The 21,330-nt window shown below is 45.4% G+C and overlaps 1 pseudogene; it reads left to right on the top strand.

Annotated features, from left to right (window-relative positions):
- The first annotated feature begins 783 nt into the window (after positions 1-783).
- LOC125746622 (F-box only protein 11-like) overlaps positions 784-21,330 on the top strand; it is a 61,920-nt pseudogene continuing 41,373 nt past the window's right edge.

Here is a 21,330-nt window from a genome sequence, read left to right as displayed (position 1 = left end):
TCTAGCAAACCATTCCTTAACCGCTGCTAGGCCTGCTGACGTGTCAATATTGGTATATAAGCTGTCTATATCGATGGTGAATAGCAGGCAGTCGGTAGGTAGCTGGAGATTCCTGATTTTCTCAAGGAAATCATATGTGTCCTTGATATAGCTGGGGTGTTTGGTGCTGATTAGGTTCAAAAAGTATTCAATGTATTCTGCTGTGGCAAGTGTCGCTGCCACAGTCAGATACAATAGGGCGGCCTGGAGGCATTAAAAAAGGGAGACTCCATGATTTTGGATCTTTATGGATCTTCGGCAGGAGGTAAAACAAATCGGGAACGTGGCTCATCGGGTGGTGACAGGTAAGTAATTTGCTTTCTATTTAAAAAACCTTCATCCTGTAATTTCTGGAGAATTCTTTTAACCTCTAGAATAGTATTTTGTCCAAGAGGTTCCTCCAGTCTCTTATAATATTGTCTGATTTAATTGGTGGTAGGCCTCATTAATATATGTTACCCTATCCATTATAACAACCGCCCCTCCCTTATCCGCAAGTTTAATAATTATACCCCTGTTATGCCGAAGTTGGTCCAAGGCCTTCCTTTCCCTGGGATTCAAATTGGATGGGTGTATGTCATCCCAAGGTAAGTGACGGACCGCATAATTATCGGCCCTGATTATTTTTCTGATCATTTCAGGTACCTGGGATAAACTTGGTATCCAAGTGGATTTTAGCACGAATGGAGGAGGCTCCCGCTGTTTCCTCCGTTCAAAGAAGGCCATCAGCAATAGCCTCCTGTGGTAATGTTGGAGATCTAAGGTAAGTTGTTTTTTTGTGGTATTATTAATTTTTGGAGTCAGTATAAATGATAAGCCCTTGTTCAATAATCGTAGATGATCCTTTGTGGGGGTGAAGTTTTTGGCTAAATTAACTACTCCAGCCCCACTCTGCAATCCCAGGTTCGGGTTTGAAGGGTTTAAAAGTTTAGGTAAGTGCACCAGTGTTGAAGGATCGCCCTGGCGCACGTGGGTGTCCAGTGGACAAAGTCCTTTGTCACCTGGAATTGTTTCTCCAGTAGTACAGGTAAGTGTTGGCAGTTTTTCCTAATATGGGTATTCAGGTCAGACAAAATGGACTGTTCACATGGTTTCAGGGATTTAGAAAAGTTCACCAGGGGAATATAAATAGCTGCCCCCGGGAACCTTTCCCTAGTTGCCCTCACTGCCCTCTGAAGCTGCTTGACCGCAGTTTCTTTATGTTTTTGGGTCCTGTGATTGATGCCAAATGATAGGATGACCCCCTCCACCACTGTTTGTACATTGGCTTTGGATATGAAGGCCTCCGCGTGCCTGAATGTGGCCCCTGGGTAACTGTCAATCTGTAGGTGTTCCAGATCAAATTCTGGTATTCTCCCCAGATTGGAATCCCCTAGGATACACCACTTCTTCCTCACACTAAGACCCCATTCTAACATCTTTCTGTTGGTGTTGATGTGTCTTGTGGGTCTGAACTTTTTAATTTGGCCCATCGGGTCAGGTAATGGGCTGAGCTGTGGAGGGGGCAGAGGACTATTCTGCTGATCCTCCTCAGAGAGGCACAACAGTGCGTCCACTGGGGACTGCATGACCCCTAGTAAATTCTCTCATTAGGCTGGGATTCAGTGGATTCCGCATGTACCAGTACCAAGCGCTGGTCAAATGCTAATCCCTGTGGTTCACGAATCGGTAGTGGAGTGTTCAGTTTATTACTCTCCCCCGTGTCATCACCAGATACTATCTCCGAAAGGTCCGGAAAATCCTGTAAATGGACAACAGCCGGGCTCTGTACTATGGGTTTCAACCCCTCAACCGTATTGCTAGCCTTCCTACGGGGTCGTGGTATAGGTGATGGGATGGGCCGCTGCGGCGTGGCCCAGTGTGATGAGGGGGAAACGCCTTCCTGAAGGAGGGACGGGGACACAGCGCCACCAGATGACCCACATTCCCGTGGGGTCCCAGCCACCGGTTCGCCCTCCCCGTCAGGTATGGCCCCCATAGTCATCAGAAGAGCCATGACCTTTTCTAAGGGCCACTCCTTTCTAGTCTCAGGGGGCAGTGGCAAAGGTAAGGGGTCCGGCTGTTGTGGTATGGTTGGCTCTGATAAAGGGGGAATACTCTCATGAGTAAGAGGCGGGAATCCCACCTCATCAGATAATCCACAATCCTGTGGAGTCCCAGGTATTGGCTCCCTCCCCCTACCAGGCGCAACCTCCAGAGCCGCTAAAAAGGCCCTGACCTTCTCTATGGGACCCTCCATGTGTCTTTTTTTGTATTTATTCTGGTACCACTTTGCTATCTTGGAGGCCGCTTCCCAATCAGCAATAATCAATCCCACTGATTCCTCCCTTTCCCGTTCAATACACAGCTCATAATGGTCCTGCAAGATCAGTCTGGCAGAGTATGACCAGTTTCTGGCATTGCCCTCCAAGAAAGTCCTGGTCTGTGACATCGTCTTGGCAGGCTTTAACACCCCAGTGAGGAATTGTGTGAGCCGGGAGAAGGTAGGTGGTTCAGCATCTGTAACAGTAGAGATTTTTTCCAAGTGATGGTGTGATCTCAGTAATTCATATATTTTTTTCACCAGAATAGTGAACTTTTTATAATTGTTATCCTGTTTGTTAGGTTGTAGCCCATTGCCCTTAGGTCCTTTATAAGGTCTGCCTTGCGGCCTTTCGGGGTCCCGTCCCTTCAAGGCATTGTTCCCAGGAGCAGAGCGTGCAACCCGGGAAGGAGGAGCTGTTAATTGCTGCTCTCCTCCCTGTTGGGCTGGCCTGGAACGTCGCCGTCCCCGGTTCCAGAAATTACCTAGTGGTCTAGGTTGTGGTTGAGTTTGGGTGTTTGTCTGGGGTCTGTATCTCCCAGAATTAACCCTTTTAGGCCCCATACTGGATTGTTGGGGTCCATGTGTCATTGGTCTAAAACCAGAATCAGATTTATTCTGGGGGTGCCCTGTAGAGCGCCCCCTGTTGTTCCAATAATTGCCTATTGGTTTAGGTTCATAGTAGTTTTGAGAGTTGTTCCGGGGTCTATACCTCTCAGAAACAACCTCCCTACGTCCCACACTATATGCCCGAGGCCTACGCCTCTCGGGTCTAGGATGAGTATTAAACAGTCTATCAGGCTGGGAGAACGGACCATAGTAGCCCGAGTGTGGGTTATACCCAAAATAAACCATTATCAATTATATATCAACTATATATCTAATAAGTATGAATTATTTCAGGCAAGTCAGTTGCGCAACGTTTCGGTTTTATAACAAAACCTTCATCAGGCATTGACCTGCCCTAAGAAACTAAAATAAAATATTCTAATCAATATCCTAAATATAAAGTAAGGAATTGAAATAAAGAAGGGGGAATAAAAGAAAAATGGGCTGTAGAATCTAAATAAATGCTAAAATGAGCAAGCTATCAAAAGCAGTAAACTTCACTAAGTTGCTCAGAGGTGTCTCAGTTAGAGAGCGAGTGCTCCCTCTGAGCTGCTGCTTTTATATGAGCTTTGAAGCCCCGCCCCCTTTTTTCCTTTTTCAACTGAAATTTTTGAAAAATGCAAGTCTATTTAGGTTGTTTTTTTAATTTAAATAAACTGAATAATAATTATTTATTAACAAGCAATAATACACATTAACAGTCAAGAAACGTTTTTATTATAATTTTTATTTTTAAGTTTTTATGATTTTTTTTGTAGTGTTTTTTTAATTTTTCAGGCAAAACAGTAACAAAATTTAAATACATTCTAATAAACAGTTTTCTAGAATTAAAAATTATCTTTTTATATATAACTTCTTCCGAGAAACGTATTTATTTAAAAAATACATAAACTATTTACAATTATTCCTTATACAAAGCTTTATTTGTGTTAACATTGTCCTTATCCAATATTTTGTACATATTTGAATTATACCCAGGAGTTTGACCCCTTTACAATGTCCATCCTATATTTTTTTGTAAGCATTGAGATCCTTATGATCCTTCTCAGGTTGAAACCCCTTCACTGAGGTCCGGGATGTGAACCCATAATATATCGGTTAATGGCCGTTGGGTTCCAAATCCTTATTAACTGTTTTCCTTTTCTGTTTTACAGGTGTTGATGTTCGAATAAGTCTCCCTGGGTTCAATCACTCTTTCCCATTCTTAGGGTCACGAACCCATGATGATCTGATTCTCCATTTTTTGTTGTTGTTTCTAGGTGCGGATGCCCTGAATGGTGGAGTAACAGGAACAGATGAGGTAAGGTGACACCGGGTGGCTCTGGCTGGATTAGGTTTAGGGTTGGGGTGAGGGTTTAGGGTTGGGGTGATGGTTTAGGGTTGGGTTTAGGTGTTGGGGTTCATGGTTGGGGTAAGGGTTTTTAGGTGTTAGGCTTGGGGTTCAGGTGTTAGGGTTAGGGTTTAGGGTTGGGGTGAGGGTTTAGGCATGGGTTTAGGTGTTGGGGTTGAGGTTTATGGTTGGGGTAAGGGTTTTTAGATGTTAGGCTTGGGGTTTAGATGTTAGGGTTAGGGTGGGGTTTTAGGGTTTGGGTTTAGGTTTAAGGTTGGGGTTAGGGTTAAGGGTTGGGGTTAAGGGTTAGGGTTTTAGGGTTAGGGTTAAGGTTAGGGCTTAGGGTTAGGGAAAGGGTAGGGGTTTAGGGTTAGGGAAGGGGGAGGGGGGGACTCCCCAAGCCGCGGTCCCAGCCAAAGCCGGGGCCCACGTTACGCACGGGCCTACCCCATAGTGGTCGGGCGCCCACCCATTGGCAACCCAACCAACGCCATCGCTGCTAAAAATTATGTGGCTTGGATAAGCCTACATGGCCTAATTATGCGGCTTCAATAAGCCTGCGGGGCCTAATAATTCGTGGCTAAAATAAGCCTACTTTTTTTTATTTATGTATATGGGTCTTAAAACATTAAACACGGGACCTTGTGTCAGGTTCCGACACGTGTTTCGGGCTGCTCTGCCCTCATCAGGAAACCAGCAATCAGTTTTTTATTTAGTTTTTCAGGGGGTGACGGAGACGAAGGACCCCGAAATATCCCACACACCAGGCAGCCAACCCGGAGGAACAAGAGGAATAATTATAACACCAACAGGTAAGTATTTGCCTTCATATTGACCTCCAATAAGGTTCAATAATCATTCAATAATGTTTTTTCCTTTTTAGATGAAATGGCACCCCCACAGATCTGACCTTCTAGAAATGCGGCTCGGGCGTGGCACCACCAAACCTATGCCGGCCTATGAAATAAATGGCACCCCCTACAGATCTGGCTAACCGCCCTATTTTGGCTATGGCGCCCCCCTGTGGTGTCATGCAAATCCCCGGTGTCCCCCAGAGGCACCTCCCAGTGCCCGAGACACTCGCAGGGTCAATCCATCGCCATCCTGGCCGAATCCCATATGAATACAAATAATTTTACCAGCACTGTGGCCCATGTCCTTCCTCCTCGAAGGCTTGAGGGAAATGAGGGTGACACAGTGGGGAGAAGGTGTATATATGGGGGTTATTATAACCCTCCATAAAATTGTGTGGGGGTAATTATTACCCTCCACAGTTTTGTAATTGGGGGGCTATTTTAACCCTCCCAAATATAATTTTAGTTAATTAACCCCTTATTTTAAATTTATTTTATAGGCGCAGCTAAATGATGGTCCAGTGGAAGGGTCAACCGGGTGGGCACCATATGTCCACTAAGGGTGGCACTGGCCGGATAGGTTTAAGGTTGGGGTTAGGGTTAAGGGTTGGGGTTAAGGGTTAGGGTTTTAGGGTTAGGGTTAAGGTTAGGGCTTAGGGTTTAGGGTTAGGGCTTAGGGTTAGGGTTTAGGGTTAGGGAAAGGGTAGGGGTTTAGGGTTAGGGAAGGGGGAGGGGGGGGACTCCCCAAGCCGCGGTCCCAGCCAAAGCCGGGGCCCACGTTACGCACGGGCCTACCCCATAGTGGTCGGGCGCCCACCCATTGGCAACCCAACCAACGCCATCGCTGCTAAAAATTATGTGGCTTGGATAAGCCTACATGGCCTAATTATGCGGATTCAATAAGCCTGCGGGGCCTAATAATTCGTGGCTAAAATAAGCCTACTTTTTTTTATTTATGTATATGGGCCTTAAAACATTAAACACGGGACCTTGTGTCAGGTTCCGACACGTGTTTCGGGCTGCTCTGCCCTCATCAGGAAACCAGCAATCAGTTTTTTATTTTGTTTTTCAGGGGGTGACGGAGACGAAGGACCCCGAAATATCCCACACACCAGGCAGCCAACCCGGAGGAACAAGAGGAATAATTATAACACCAACAGGTAAGTATTTGCCTTCATATTGACCTCCAATAAGGTTCAATAATCATTCAATAATGTTTTTTCCTTTTTAGATGAAATGGCACCCCCACAGATCTGACCTAGAAATGCGGCTCGGGCGTGGCACTACCAAACCTACGCCGGCCTATGAAATAAATGGCACCCCCTACAGATCTGGCTAACCGCCCTATTTTGGCTATGGCGCCCCCCTGTGGTGTCATGCAAATCCCCGGTGTCCCCCAGAGGCACCTCCCAGTGCCCGAGACACTCGCAGGGTCAATCCATCGCCATCCTGGCCGAATCCCATATGAATACAAATAATTTTACCAGCACTGTGGCCCATGTCCTTCCTCCTCGAAGGCTTGAGGGAAATGAGGGTGACACAGTGGGGAGAAGGTGTATATATGGGGGTTATTATAACCCTCCATAAAATTGTGTGGGGGTAATTATTACCCTCCACAGTTTTGTAATTGGGGGGCTATTTTAACCCTCCCAAATATAATTTTAGTTAATTAACCCCTTATTTTAAATTTATTTTATAGGCGCGGCTAAATGATGGTCCAGTGGAAGGGTCAACCGGGTGGGCACCATATGTCCACTAAGGGTGGCACTGGCCGGATAGGTTTAAGGTTGGGGTGAGGGTTTAGGGTTGGGGTGACGGTTTAGGGTTGGGTTTAGGTGTTGGGGTTGAGGTTTATGGTTGGGGTAAGGGTTTTTAGGTGTTAGGCTTGGGGTTTAGGTGTTAGGGTGGGGTTTTAGGGTTCGGGTTTAGGGTTGGGGTGAGGGTTTAGGGTTGGGGTGAGGGTTTAGGCTTGGGGTTTAGGTGTTAGGGTGGGGTTTTAGGGTTCGGGTTTAGGGTTGGGGATAGGGTTTAGGGTTGGGGTGACGGTTTAGGGTTGGGTTTAGGTGTTGGGGTTGAGGTTTATGGTTAGGGTAAGGGTTTTTAGGTGTTAGGCTTGGGGTTTAGGTGTTAGGGTGGGGTTTTAGGGTTCGGGTTTAGGGTTGGGGTGAGGGATTAGGGTTGGGGTGAGGGTTTAGGGTTGGGTTTAGGTGTTGGGGTTGAAGTTTATGGTTGGGGTAAGGGTTTTTAGGTGTTAGGCTTGGGGTTTAGGTGTTAGGGTTCGGGTGGGGTTTTAGGGTTCGGGTTTAGGTGTTAGGGTTGGGATTAGGGTTTAGGGTCTAGGGTTGGGGTAAGGGTTGGGTTTAGGTGTTGGGGTTGAGGTTTATGGTTGGGGTAAGGGTTTTTAGGTGTTAGGCTTGGGGTTTAGGTGTTAGGGTGGGGTTTTAGGGTTCAGGTTTAGGATTGGGGTGAGGGTTTAGGGTTGGGGTGACGGTTTAGGGTTGGGTTTAGGTGTTGGGGTTGAGGTTTATGGTTGGGGTAAGGGTTTTTAGGCGTTAGGCTTGGGGTTTAGGTGTTAGGGTGGGGTTTTATGGTTCGGGTTTAGGGTTGGGGTGAGGGATTACGCTTGGGGTGAGGGTTTAGGGTTAGGGTTAAGCTTTAGGGTTGGGATCAGGGTTTAGGTGTAGGATTTTAGGGTTAGGGTGTAGGTTGGAGTGGTAGGGGGGAAGAAAAACTGTGGTCACAGGCATGCCTGTGGCCAACGTTTGGCACGGGCCTACTTCGGGTCACCAAAACAATCCCCTCTCTGTCCTATTTCTCATTCAGGCCCCATGGCTGTGTAGACTCCAATTTGAGGATCCAGTCCCTCTCGATCCTTTTCCGGGTCCCATCTGTCCAGGTCCCCTTATGCTGAAGTCCCATCACCCTTAGTGCCTCCAAACCGTGCTTCAAGAAGTGCTGAACAACTAGAGTGTGAGTTTCCTTTCCATTTTTTATGTTATACCTGTGTTGAGTCATTCTGACTCTCAAGGTATTTTTCGTCTCCCCAACATATTGTATATTGCACCTAGTGCAATGGATTAAGTATATACAATTAGCAGTGTCCTGGGGTAAAGGTTAGGGTTAGGGTTGGGGTTTGGGTTGGGTTAGCGTTTTGGGTTAGGGTTGGGGGTTAGGGTTTAGGGTTAGGGGTTAGGGTTGGGGTTAAGGGTTATGTTTAGGGGTTAGGGTTTAGGTTTAGGGGTTAGGTTTAAGGTTGAGGTTAGGGTTTAGGGTTGGGGTTAAGGGTTAGGGTTTTAGGGTTAAGGTTAGGGCTTAGGGTTAAGGTTTAGGGTTAGGGAAAGGGTAGGGGTTTAGGGTTAGGGAGGGGGGAGGGGGGGACTCCCCAAGACCGCAGTCCCAGCCAAAGCCGGGGCCCACGTTTTGCACGGGCCTACCCCATAGTGGTCGGGTGCCCACCCATTGGCAACCCAACCAACGCCATCGCTGCTAAAAATTATGTGGCTTGGATAAGCCTACATGGCCAAATTATGCGGCTTCGATAAGCCTGCGGGGCCTAATAATTCGTGGCTAAAATAAGCCTACATTTTTATGTATATGGAACTTAAAATATTAAACACGGGACCTTGTGTCAGGTTCCGACATGTGTTTCGGGCTGCTCTGCCCTCATCAGGAAACCAGCAATCAGTTTTTCATTTTGTTTTTCAGGGGGTGACGGAGACGAAGGACCCCGAAATATCCCACACACCAGGCAGCCAACCCGGAGGAGCAAGAGGAATCCAGCTCTGGCTGGATTAGGTTTAGGGTTGGGGTGAGGGTTTAGGGTTGGGGTGACGGTTTAGGGTTGGGTTTAGGTGTTGGGGTTGAGGTTTATGGTTGGGGTAAGGGTGTTTAGGTGTTAGGCTTGGGGTTTAGGTGTTAGGGTGGGGTTTTAGGGTTCGGGTTTAGGGTTGGGGTGACGGTTTAGGGTTGGGTTTAGGTGTTGGGGTTGAGGTTTATGGTTGGGGTAAGGGTTTTTAGGTGTTAGGCTTGGGGTTTAGGTGTTAGGGTTTGGGTGGGGTATTAGGGTTAGGGTTTAGGGTTGGGGTGAGGGTTTAGGCATGGGTTTAGGTGTTGGGGTTGAGGTTTATGGTTGGGGTAAGGGTTTTTAGATGTTAGGCTTGGGGTTTAGATGTTAGGGTTAGGGTGGGGTTTTAGGGTTCGGGTTTAGGGTTGGGGTGAGGGATTAGGGTTGGGATGAGGGTTTACGGTTGGGTTTAGGTGTTGGGGTTGAGGTTTATGGTTGGGGTAAGGGTTGGGTTTAGGTGTTGAGGTTTATGGTTGGGGTAAGGGTTTTTAGGTGTCAGGCTTGGGGTTTAGGTGTTAGGGTTAGGGTGGGGTTTTAGGGTTAGGGTTTAGGGATGGGGTGAGGGTTTAGGGTTGGGTTTAGGTGTTGGGGTTGAGGTTTATGGTTGGGGTAAGGGTTTTTAGGTGTTAGGCTTGGGGTTTAGGTGTTAGGGTGGGGTTTTAGGGTTCGGGTTTAGGGTTGGGGTGAGGGTTTAGGGTTGGGGTGATGGTTTAGGGTTGGGTTTAGGTGTTGGGGTTGAGGTTTATGGTTAGGGTAAGGGTTTTTAGGTGTTAGGCTTGGGGTTTAGGTGTTAGGGTGGGGTTTTAGGGTTCGGGTTTAGGGTTGGGGTGAGGGATTAGGGTTGGGGTGAGGGTTTAGGGTTGGGTTTAGGTGTTGGGGTTGAAGTTTATGGTTGGGGTAAGGGTTTTTAGGTGTTAGGCTTGGGGTTTAGGTGTTAGGGTTCGGGTGGGGTTTTAGGGTTCGGGTTTAGGTGTTAGGGTTGGGATTAGGGTTTAGGGTCTAGGGTTGGGGTAAGGGTTGGGTTTAGGTGTTGGGCTTGGGGTTTAGGTGTTAGGGTTAGGGTGGGGTTTTAGGGTTAGGGTTTAGGGTTGGGGTGAGGGTTTAGGGTTGGGGTGTGGGTTTAGGCATGGGTTTAGGTGTTGGGGTTTTGGTTTATGGTTGGGGTAAGGGTTTTTAGGTGTTAGGCTTGGGGTTTAGGTGTTAGGGTTAGGGTGGGGTTTTAGGGTTTGGGTTTAGGTGTTAGGGTTGGGATTAGGGTTTAGGGTCTAGGGTTGGGGTAAGGGTTAATGGTTGGGGTGAGGGTTTAGGGTTGGGGTGAGGGTTTAGGGTTAGGTTAAGGTTTGGGTTTAGGTGTTGAGGTTTATGGTTGGGGTAAGGGTTTTTAGGTGTTAGGCTTGGGGTTTAGGTGTTTGGGTTAGGGTGGGGTTTTAGGGTTAGGGTTGGGGTGAGGGTTTAGGCATGGGTTTAGGTGTTGAGGTTGAGGTTCATGGTTGGGGTAAGGGTTTTTAGATGTTAGGCTTGGGGTTTAGATATTAGGGTTAGTGTGGGGTTTTAGGGTTTGGGTTTAGGTGTTAAGGTTGAGTTTAGGTGTCGGGGTTAGGGTTAAGCTTTAGGGTTGGGATCAGGGTTTAGGTGTAGGATTTTAGGGTTAGGGTGTAGGTTGGAGTGGGGGGGGGGAAGAAAAACCGTGGTCACAGGCATGCCTGTGGCCAACGTTTGGCACGGGCCTACTTCGGGTCACCAAAACAATCCCCTCTCTGTCCTATTTCTCATTCAGGCCCCATGGCTGTGTAGACTCCAATTTGAGGATCCAGTCCCTCTCGATCCTTTTCCGGGTCCCATCTGTCCAGGTCCCCTCATGCTGAAGTCCCATCACCCTTAGTGCCTCCAAACCGTGCTTCAAGAAGTGCTGAACAACTAGAGTGTGAGTTTCCTTTCCATTTTTTATGTTATACCTGTGTTGAGTCATTCTGACTCTCAAAGTATTTTTCGTCTCCCCAACATATTGTATATTGCACCTAGTGCAATAGATTAAGTATATACAATTAGCAGTGTCCTGGGGTAAAGGTTAGGGTTAGGGGTTAGGGGTTAGGGTTGGGGTTTGGTTTAGGGTTGGGTTAGGGTTTTGGGTTAGGGTTGGGGGTTAGGGTTTAGGGTTATGGTTGGGGTTTAGGGTTATGTTTAGGGGTTAGGGGTTAGGGTTAGGTTTAAGGTTGGGGTTAGGGTTGGGGTTAAGGGTTAGGGTTTTAGGGTTAAGGTTAGGGCTTAGGGTTAAGGTTTAGGGTTAGGGAAAGGGTAGGGGTTTAGGGTTAGGGAGGGGGGAGGGGGGGACTCCCCAAGACCGCGGTCCCAGCCAAAGCCGGGGCCCACGTTTTGCACGGGCCTACCCCATAGTGGTCGGGCGCCCACCCATTGGCAACCCAACCAACGCCATCGCTGCAAAAAATTATGTGGCTTGGATAAGCCTACATGGCCAAATTATGCGGCTTCGATAAGCCTGCGGGGCCTAATAATTCGTGGCTAAAATAAGCCTACATTTTTATGTATATGGGACTTAAAATATTAAACACGGGACCTTGTGTCAGGTTCCGACATGTGTTTCGGGCTGCTCTGCCCTCATCAGGAAACCAGCAATCAGTTTTTCATTTTGTTTTTCAGGGGGTGACGGAGACGAAGGACCCCGAAATATCCCACACACCAGGCAGCCAACCTGGAGGAGCAAGAGGAATAATTATAACACCAACAGGTAAGTATTTGCCTTAATATTGACCTCCAATAAGGTTCAATAATCATTCAATAATGTTTTTCCTTTTTAGATGAAATGGCACCCCCACAGATCTGACCTTCTAGAAATGCGGCTCGGGCGTGGCACCACCAAACCTCCGCCGGCCTATGAAATAAATGGCACCCCCTACAGATCTGGCTAACCGCCCTATTTTGGCTATGGCGCCCCCCTGTGGTGTCATGCAAATCCCCGGTGTCCCCCAGAGGCACCTCCCAGTGCCCGAGACCTCCGCAGGGTTAATCCATCGCTATCCTGGCCGAATCCCATATGAATACAAATAATTTTACCAGCACTGTGCCCCATGTCCTTCCTCCTCGAAGGCCTGAGGGAAATGAGGGTAACACAGTGGGGAGAAGGTGTATGTATGGGGGTTATTATAACCCTCCATAAAATTGTGTGGGAGTAATTATTACCCTCCACAGTTTTGTAATTGGGGGCTATTTTAACCCTCCCAAATATTATAATTTTAATTAATTAACCCCTTATTTTAAATTTATTTTATAGGCGCAGCTAAATGATGGTCCAGTGGAAGGGTCAACCGGGTGGGCACCATATGTCCACTAAGGGTGGAACTGGCCGGATAGGTTTAAGGTTGGGGTTAGGGTTTAGGGTTGGGGTTAAGGGTTAGGGTTTTAGGGTTAGGGTTAAGGTTTAGGGTTAGGGAAAGGGTAGGGGTTTAGGGTTAGGGAGGGTTAGGGTTAGGGGTTAGGGTTAGGGTACATATAAGTTTTTAAAAAACACTTGGTGTGTTTTAAAGTGCACTGGCAGCACTATTCCTTGTCTTTCTGAGTCTCGATTTTTCCTGGGGAGGATGACCCTCTACTGGGGATTACGGTGGTGAGAGTAATAAAAGAAATTGTAGCAGTGACGGTGGGAACGGCGGTGATGGCGATAGCGGCGACCTAAATGATTGTCCCCCCTAGTGGTAAGGTCTGGGAAATAAGTAAATGGCAGGCAATGGTACAAAAGTAAGTGCATATATCCTATTTATACTTGTTTTAAATTTTTTATTTTAGAATATTTTTTCCTTTTCTTTACAGGTCCGCTCGGAAGGAGCCCAACCTGGAGTCTGGTGATGATGGTTCAACTGGTTAAAATATCCCGTCCCCCAGTGGTCAGTGTCAATTATTGCAACTGGGGGAGGTTTTCTGGTAAATATTAGGATCCCCCTTGAATGGTCATAAAAGGTAAGTATAAGAGGTAAGTATAAATTTAAAACGAGGAGTATATCTAGGGTTGGTGTTCAGGTATGTGCAAATGGTCGGGATTGTAGTGAAGGGTGGGGGTAGAAGTAAGGAATAGGATTAGGGTTAAGAATAGGTATTGGGGTTAAAAAAAGGGGAAAGAGGTCTTAAGATTAGGGAAGGGGAGGGGGTCTTAGGATTAGGGAAGGGGAGGGGGTCTTAGGGTTAGGGAAAGGAGGGGGGTCTTGGGGTTAGGAAAGGGCAGGGGGGTCTTAGGGTTAGGGAAGGGCAGGGGGTCTTGGGGTTAGGGAAAGGAGGGGGTCTTAGGGTTAGGGGTTAGGGTTTAGGGTTACGGGTTAGGTTAGGGTTTATGAAAAGGTTCCATTGTATATCCTTGATACTTGCAGTGCACTGGCAACATTTAAACTTTTTCCTCCTCTTCCCTCCTTTATTTTCAGGTTCCCCTGATGGAGATGTACCCCTCCCAGGCAGAGACGGCGGCAGCAGCGGAAACGATCAAGGAAGAGAAGATTCCTGATAAGTATGGTGCCCAATTTAATAGGTTCTATATTCTGATTCACAGTTTTTTGATGTCACCATATTTGTTTTATTTCAGCTAAAATGGTCTTCTGTCCCTGTTATGTAGGGCAGGGAACACAAAGGCCAGTGTGAATGACGGAAACGGCGAAGACGACGGAAGCGGCGGCAACGGCGGTGATGACGGCGACGGCGGGAACGGGAGAAGCAGAGAGGACCCCCGGTAAGTATGGTATCCCATGTCTGGGCTCATAATTCTAGTCCCCCGTTTTTTAATTATTGTAATGCTTATATTGTTATATTGAGGTAAAATGATATTCTACTATCGTTGTGTGTCACAGAAGCCGCGGAAGATCGCAGAGATAGCAAGAGCAGCGGAGGCCCGAGAAATTAAAACTTATTATATCCCCTAAATGGAGTGTTTCAGTTGTTTTATTTATTTCACCCTTTTTAGATCCCTGAGGGTGCATTCCTCAAGTTAGGGTGATCATCTCCTATGATATTTTACAAAGGCAAGGAAGGCAAGTCAAATGATTTATTATGCTTCACTTAAAAACAAAGAGAGAGGGGGGTTTTTCGTGACTAGCTAAAAAAAGGAACTAATCTCCATAAATAGATTATAAATACTAAAATAAATAGATGCATAAATAAATTGGACAAATGAATAAATAAATAAATAAATAAATATAAATAAATAAATATCTGAATGAATTCATAAAATTGCCTAGCAGATACAGTATTAACGAGAAAAAGGGAGAAGGGGGAAGATTGAAAACCATTCATTTGGGGTCAAAGTTAAAGTTGAAGCCCCAACTTTAGGGTTGGAGTTAGAAATGGAAATTGGAATAGCTGCTAAGGGTAAGTCCTAAGAGGTTCTCAGTTAGAGTAGGAATATGTGTTACAGTGGGGAGTGGGAATTCAAGTTGGAGTTTAAAGGTTAGGGTTAGAATTAGGGTTGAGGTTTAGGGTTAGAGTCTTCCCTTGGGAGTCTAGGGTTAAGGGTTAGGGGCTGTAGTCTAGAGTCAGGGTTAGGGTTAGGGACTACCGTGGAGAGTCAGGGGTTGGGGGTTAGGGACTACAGTAGAGAGTCAGGGGTTGGGGTTAGGGACTACAGTAGAGAGTCAGGAGTTGGGGGTTAGGGACTACCGTAGAGAGTCAGGGGTTGGGGGTTAGGGACTACAGTGGAGAGTCAGGGGTTAGGGGTTAGGGACTACCGTAGAGAGTCAGGGGTTGGGGGTTAGGGACTACCGTAGAGAGTCAGGGGTTGGGGGTTAGGGACTACCGTAGAGAGTCAGGGGTTGGGGGTTAGGGACTACAGTGGAGAGTCAGGGGTTAGGGGTTAGGGACTACCGTAGAGAGTCAGGGGTTGGGGGTTAGGGACTACCGTAGAGAGTCAGGGGTTGGGGGTTAGGGACTACAGTGGAGAGTCAGGGGTTGGGGGTTAGGGACTACAGTAGAGAGTCTAGGGTTAGGGATTACAGTCCAGAGTCAAGATTTGGGGGTTAGGGATTCCCTTTTGATGTCCGGGGTGAAGGGTTAAGGTTAGGGTTAGGGTTAAGTATTAGGAACAGAAAAATTTAAAAAAAAAGAAAAAAAAGGAAAATTAAAAAAAAAAATTTTGCAATGGAACCGCAGCTCCAGGGTTTTTGGAGAAACTGAAAGTCAATGGCCACCAACTGGTTTTAAAATTGCCTTTATTTCCGTATCCTGTTCCTGACGTGCCTTGGAAGCACAACAAGGCGTAATATGTACTGCTAGACCTCTAAAAATAATTCTCCTAAATGTGTATGAATTCTAGATACCCCCATAAGGATTCTTTCAATGTTGTACCCCTGGCCGTTGTAGAGCCCCTAGGAATGCTTCTAATGAAGCCAACGTGTCCAAGTTAGTCTATATACAATTCTGTTATTTGCACTTCTAAGAGAAAAAGACAAAAAAATACATTCTTCTGGTTAGTAGTAATTTCATTGTTAATTTATTTCTCCAACCTGAAGTAAAGTGCTATTTTAGGTGCCCCAAAACGACCCATGGGTAACTAATTAACTGACAAATTTTTCCCTTCTATTTCCCCTCCCCTTATCCTGCCTTCCTTACTTTTGATTGAGTCCTGCCGGGACCCATGTCTTAAGTCTGGAGATCCACCCATATTCTCTCCTCCTCCTCTGTGCCCGTGACCAGTTGATATTAGCCTCTAAACCGGAGCACTTGATGTTTTGCAGTCCCTGCTGTTGAAAATGCTGCACTAAAGCTGTCGGTCTTGTATTGTGGGAGATTGTATACAAGTATTGTTTTAAACGTGTAGCCAGACTGTATTGTGTTTCCCCAATATATTTCCTATGGCAATGGCGACATTGGATAATGTAGATGACATTTTGAGTACCTAACGAGATGTTATCCTGTACAGGTATTGTCCCTGATCCTGCCGATATGATCTTGATTGGTTTAAAATAGGATGCCAGACCCGCATCGTTAGTTGTTGTGAGTGAACTAAATCTAGCACGGACTAGTAAGTTTTTAAGGTTTTTTATTTTTCCTGTAAGCTGATATGATTTTGTAGTCCCGTAGTTGCGGGACAGTCTGTTGAATCTTCGAAAAACCTTTTTTGAGGTTGCTATTTAGTGCGGTAGCCTTGTAGGAGTATCTGGTGATTAATGGAATGATTTGTGAATTTATGGGGGATTTTTTGTTACCTATTGTCCTTAGTGTGTCTGTTTTGATGCCCCTCAGAAACCGTTTTGTGTACTTTCTGTGTCTAAGAGCTGTGAATAAGATGGTGGTGGCTACTTCAAAATCCTGTTTATCTGTGCACAAGCGGTGAAATCTAATAAGCTGAGATTTGATTATTCCTGCAAAGGTATGTTTTGGATGGTAACTGGTCTTGTAAAGTAGGCTGTGTGTGTCCGTGTCTTTGAAATAGACCTTAGTTTTAAGAAACCTATTGCCCTTTACAGACGGACTGAAGAAAACGGTAGTATCTAGAAAGTCTAAGCTTTGGGGATTGGTTTTATATTTAACTGTAATGTTGGGATGGTGTTTGTTCATTATATTTATGAAAGTTTCAAACAGTGGTTTTCCATGTTGCCATAAACCAAAAATGTCGTCCAGATATCTGAAATATAAGCTGGGGAGATGTTCACATTTTTGAAGCAATGTATCTTCCCAGGAAGCCATATAAATGTTGGCATATGCTGGGGAAAACTTTTTCCCCATTGCTGTTCCTGTTATTTGAAGGTAGGTTTGATTATCAAAATCGAAGTCGTTCCTGGTTAAATTGAGTTCTAATAATTGTAGAATGTATTTGTCTGGCCTGTTTGAATCTGGGTATTTAAGGAAGGCTGTCTTAACTGCTTCCAACCCTAAATTGGTGGATATATTGGTATATAAGCTGTTGCTATCAATTGTAAATAAAAATGCATCAGTCTGAAATTGAAGGCCCTGTATTTTATTGATAAAATCGTATGTGTCCTTTAGATAGCTATTGTGTCGTTGTGAAATGGGGTTAAGGAAGTGATCGATATATAGTATGTGTTACTGCTGCAGTCTGAGACTATGGGTCTCCCCTTGGGGACCTCACCCGGGATTGTCCACAGGGCCTGGTCCATATGGATTTTAGGCAACAGGTAAAACCGTCTAGGACGGGGGATATCCGGGCCCATTAGGTAATGCTTTTGTTTTGCCGTGATGAACTTTTCCAAATACAAATTATTCAGAATTTCATTAACCATTTTAGATGTCTCCTCCTGTAATGAGTGAGTTAAAGAAATATAATAATTAGTGTCCTGTAACTGTCTGAGTGCTTCCATTTTGTATTGTTGTCTATCCATTATTACAATCCCTGACCCCTTGTCTGCCGGTTTGATAATGATGTCTTTATTATTGCGCAATGTTTTAATGGCCCTTCTCTGTTCTATAGAAATGTTTGATTTTGGTTTGGGTTGATTTGGCATTGTTCTCACCATTTTATTGTTGAACTGAATTAAACGTTTTATATCTGGTGAATTTTGATTAATATTAGGTTCCCACGTAGAGTTGGTTGTAAATGGTGTTACTTGTTCTTTCTGTGTGTATTTAAAATAATCCATTATTTTTAATTTCCTATTGTAGTGGCAGACGTCCCTCCGGAGTTCCTTATCATCAATCTCCGTTGGTGAGGGAACAAAGGTGAGTCCCTTTTGCAGGAGATCCCCTTCATCTATGGTAAGTTTGAATGTTTTAGATAGATTAAAGATGTTATTATATTGGTGTGTATCTGGGTTACACGTCTCCAGCCCTAGTAGTTTAACTGTTGACACCAATATTGAAAGATTTGAGAAGCTGTTTCCCTAGTCCAATGGATTTGATCCTTTGGGTCCACTTTAAACCGCAGTTTATTTAACTCTACTAGTGGTGCCCCATGTGAGTCTATATAATTATTGATTATTGTCAGATTGTTTTGTTGTACTCTGGGTAAAAGATCCGAGTACTGGATAATGGGAGTGTAAATCGAGGCATTAGGGAAAATGATTTTAGCTGTTTTCCATAAAGCCTGTAACTGTTTTATGGCGGCTTTATTGGGGTGTTGTTCTCTATTATTGAGCCCCACTGAGAGGACTACATTTTGTGTCTGTGGCTGGGGGGACAATTTTTGTAAGATTGCAGTAATATGATAAAAGCTTGCGCCCGGATAGCTATCTACTTGTATCTGGGCATTGTCTATTTGAGGGATTCTACTGAGATTGGAGTCTCCTATAAAAATGATTGGTTTAAGGACCTTCAAAGACCACTCTGTATTTTTACGACCCGTGTTAGGATGTCTCTGAGGCTCTGAGTTTTTATCCTCACTAGGTCCCGAAAATCCTCCTCTGATGTAACAGAGGAGGTAGGAGACTTTTGATTCTGGAATTGTAATGTTTTGTTTTTTGTCCTTGTTTCTAGTTTTATTTGGGAATGTTCAGTTAGGGATTCAACTGCGGGATGGTTTCTCTTCTGTTGCCCTATCATCATTTTATTCCCCTCCGTGTCAGTTTTTCCCAGTGAAGCTTTGGCCTCCGGGGTACAGGGACCTAAGAAGGAGATGCCATGAAGGTGATTCATTTGAATTACATTGTTATTAGCAGTTTATATTGGGCTGGAATTAAAACTGTGTTGTGTGGTGTACTTGGGCTTGTACTGTGATTTGTTTGGGGCGTTTAGGTTGGGGGGGGCTGTGGGGTTTTATGCTGTTTTTCTCCACAGTCTAACTGTTGTAAGGGGTCTATATCTGGGGGGGGTAGTAGTTATTTTTGTAGGGCCTGCATTATTTTCTCTGATGCTATTTAGGGACTCTACTTTCTCTGCCAGATGGGTCTTTATGGTCTGTTTAGTTATGTTTATGGTATTGGGCCTTAATTTCTGTTTGTATCTATTTTGTGCCCACTTGCTAGCTATTTCCCACTCCCTATCCCCCCATCTATCCACTTTTTCTAGCAATCCTTCCCTCCCCTGTGTATAATGCTCCTGTAGAATGTGCATATTGGTGTCCATCCAAGAGTATGTGTTGGCTGTTAACCTAGCTAATGTGGTAGTAACGGGCATAGCTGGTTTTATAAATTGGGTTAGTTTGATTACTTGTTTTAACATCCCTGCTGGGAAAGTATCTGTCCGCAATGTTTGTTCTACTGTTGTTAGATGGTGAATCATTTGTATTAATTTAAAATAAACCTTGGTTATATTTTTATCAAAAAAGGAAGGTGTAGTAACCTGAGGAGGGTTGGGATCCCTAATCTGGGCCTGTTCGAGGTCTGCCAAAACAGTGAATCTATTCTGTAAATAAGCCATTAGTAAATCCTACCAAATCAGCTTGGGGTGCCAAAAAAGAATCACATGCAGTTCCCCCATTTTTTTAGGGTTAGGGTTTAGGGTTAGGTTTAGGGTTGGTTAGGGGTTAGGGGGTTAGGGTTTACGGTTAGGGGTTAGGGTTGGGGTGAGGGTTTAGGGTTGGGGTGAGGGTTTAGGGTTGGGGTAAGGGTTTTTAGGTGTTAGGCTTGGGGTTTAGGTGTTACGGTTGAGTTTAGGTGTTGGGGTTAGGGTTAAGCTTTAGGGTTGGGATCAGGGTTTAGGTGTAGGATTTTAGGGTTAGGGTGTAGGTTGGAGTGGGGGGGGGGGTTTGGTGGGGGGGAGGGAAAAGAAAAACCGTGGTCACAGGCATGCCTGTGGCCAACGTTTGGCACGGGCCTACTTCGGGTCACCAAAACAATCCCCTCTCTGTCCTATTTCTCATTCAGTCCCCATGGCTGTGTAGACTCCAATTTGAGGATCCAGTCCCTCTCGATCCTTTTCCGGGTCCCATCTGTCCAGGTCCCCTTATGCTGAAGTCCCATCACCCTTAGTGCCTCCAAACCGTGCTTCAAGAAGTGCTGAACAACTAGAGTGTGAGTTTCCTTTCCATTTTTTATGTTATACCTGTGTTGGGTCATTCTGACTCTCAAGGTATTTTTCGTCTCCCCAACATATTGTATATTGCACCTAGTGCAATAGATTAAGTATATACAATTAGCAGTGTCCTGGGGTAAAGGTGGCCAAATTGTAAAAATTGCCCGGGACTTTGGGTTACAAATGTATCTTTTGGGGAGAAATTCTGGTATTGGTGTGGTTTTTGCCTTTCCATCCACCAGGGGGGGCAGTTTACTTTGGACTAGAAGGTCTTTTAAATTTTTATTTCGTCTATAAGCTGAGATTACCCTGCGTGTGTTCAGTACTGTGCCCTGTGAAATAAACTTATTATAATTGTCCTTCACCCTTCTATTTAAGGTCACACTAACACCAGAGAAGGTGGATACAAGGGGAATGACCCCATTATCTCCTGCAGGAGTCCGCTCGGACCCTCCTCCCCCCGTGAGGAATCCCTTTAGACAACCCCTCAGGAAGGACCGGGGATATCCCCGGTTCCTGAGTGCCCCAAACAGGGTTTTAGTTGCCTTCCAGAAGTCCCCCGGTTGGGAGCAGATCCGACGGAACCTGAGGAGCTGAGATTTTAAGATTCCTTGAAGGTGTGTCTTGGGTGATAGCTGGACTTATGTAGGAGAGCGTGCGTATCTGTATCTTTAAAGTACACCCAGGTTTGCAGTTTTTGGGTGTTGATAAAGTCACTCCCCTTATAAGTGACTGTATCTAAAAAGTTCACTTCAGAGTTGTGTAGGGTGTACTTTATGTGAATGGATGCATGAAAGTGATGAAGATGATCAGCAAATTCCCTGAACTCCATTTCTGTACCCGACCAGATACCCCAGATGTCATCCAAAAATCTATAATAATGGAGTGGTTGAATAGGCCAGGCCGCTAGGGCCCCCTCCTCCCATTTGGCCATAAATATGTTTGTATACGATGGGGCAAACCTCTTCCCCATCGCAGTTCCCTTAATTTGTAAGAAATATTGGGAATCAAATTCAAAATCATTTTTGGTAAGATTAATCTCCAATAGATCTATCAGGTGTTTATCTGGCCTCTTTGGGTCTGGGTGTCTAGCAAACCATTCCTTAACCGCTGCTAGGCCTGCTGGTGTGTCAGTATTGGTATATAAGCTGTCTATATCGATGGTGAATAGCAGGCAGTCGGTAGGTAGCTGGAGATTCCTGATTTTCTCAAGGAAATCATATGTGTCCTTGATATAGCTGGGGTGTTTGGTGCTGATTGGGTTCAAAAAGTATTCAATGTATTCTGCTGTGGCATAGGTGTCGCTGCCACAGTCAGATACAATAGGGTGGCCTGGAGGCATTAAAAAAGGGAGACTCCATGATTTTGGATCTTTATGGATCTTCGGCAGGAGGTAAAACAATCGGGAACGTGGCTCATCGGGTGGTGACAGGTAAGTAATTTGCTTTCTATTTAA

Source organism: Brienomyrus brachyistius, chromosome 1 (genome assembly GCF_023856365.1).
Source record: "Brienomyrus brachyistius isolate T26 chromosome 1, BBRACH_0.4, whole genome shotgun sequence".
NCBI lineage: Eukaryota > Metazoa > Chordata > Actinopteri > Osteoglossiformes > Mormyridae > Brienomyrus > Brienomyrus brachyistius.
This window is presented reverse-complemented; position numbering and strand designations above follow the sequence as displayed.